The sequence below is a fragment of the Penaeus monodon genome, chromosome 30, assembly GCF_015228065.2.
Source record: "Penaeus monodon isolate SGIC_2016 chromosome 30, NSTDA_Pmon_1, whole genome shotgun sequence".
NCBI classification, from domain to species: Eukaryota; Metazoa; Arthropoda; class Malacostraca; order Decapoda; family Penaeidae; genus Penaeus; species Penaeus monodon.
In genome coordinates, this window is record NC_051415.1 from 22,594,975 (window position 1) to 22,596,368 (window position 1,394).

Consider the following 1,394-nt stretch of genomic DNA (forward strand, 5'->3'; position numbering starts at 1 on the left):
ACCTCTTGGCATCCAGCATCCAGAGTAACATTCAATATCTCCGCCATAAACATCAGCGTCCCTCCCGAGCCAGCATTCATCTACATATTTCTTGATACCACTCGATAACAAAAATATATTTTCACAACCATTTCGGAATAATATAGTTTTTTTTCTGTCTCTTTCCTTCCATACACATAATAATTGGTTCCTGGAAAGAGGTCTACATTTCTCTTCCCCGTCGTCTCTTTACAGTGTCGTTTCCTCTCCGTGAAATTTTCTTTTCAGCATCATAATTTCTCTCGAAAGTAGGCATTTTCCCCCCATTTAGCATCAGTATCTCCATCGTCATTATAGATTCCAACAGAATATCAACATCCCCCTGACACCACTAACTTAACATCTTCCAGCAACTCCACAAACAACTTTCACCATCATGCAGCACTTTCTACTCAGAGGCCCACAGTCAGTCACAGTCCCAGCCACCTTCTCTCCGTCACCCTTTCTTCTCCTCCGCACGCTCGTTCTCTTAAGCATTACTTCCTCCTTTCTTTGTTCTCACAACCTTCCCTAGCCTTGTAGAGGTTCTTCTTCATCTAAATACATTCATGATACTATGAACGACGCTGACCCGGAGCGCTGTTCCGACTTTCCCGTCCCTTTGTACTTCAAGTGGCTCTCCCGGCGTCCTACTACAACCCCAGACTGCTGCCAAATCCGGCCCAATCGGCGATCCCGAATCCTGTCCCTGGCCCCCACAATGGCTCTTAGCAGCGGTCCAACATCAACACCCTCCCACCGGCCCCCATGACAGCCCCAACAACACTAAATAACGGACCAACGTACCCAGATGGGCGCCAAAAACATCTCGGGATGGCAGCAGCGCTGGAACCGGACCCGACATTTTCTTAACATTTGATTCAAGAAACGCCCTCCCTTCTTCCCCAGCCCAACATCCCCCACAGCGAACCACAGCTCTGCGCCAAAGCGAAGCCCACGCCAGAGGCCCGAGCGAAGCGGCGGCGTCAACGGCGGCCCCACCGAGGGAGAAAAATCCTGGGGGCGAGGCAAAGCACGGCCAACGAGGCCCCGTCGAACGAACTATTATAACATAAAAACGACTCCCCGAAACTTCTACAAGAAACCCCACGAGACCCCAGTGCGCCAAGCAACGCCCACTCCCCCAGCAGCGCCCAACCCCAGAGGCCCCAGCATTGCGGCCAGAGTGAAGAGTCGGTGCTCAATGACCCGCGCATTTCCACGCTAAATCATCGCTGAAAGTCCGTAATGCCATCCTATTTGCAACCTTCCTTTCCGCTCCCCATAGCCCGGCGCAGAGCACACGCCGCCGCCATGATGTCCTCTCGGGCCGGGGAGGAAAGGCGGGGAGGAGAGGAGACGGCGTGGGGGCCACA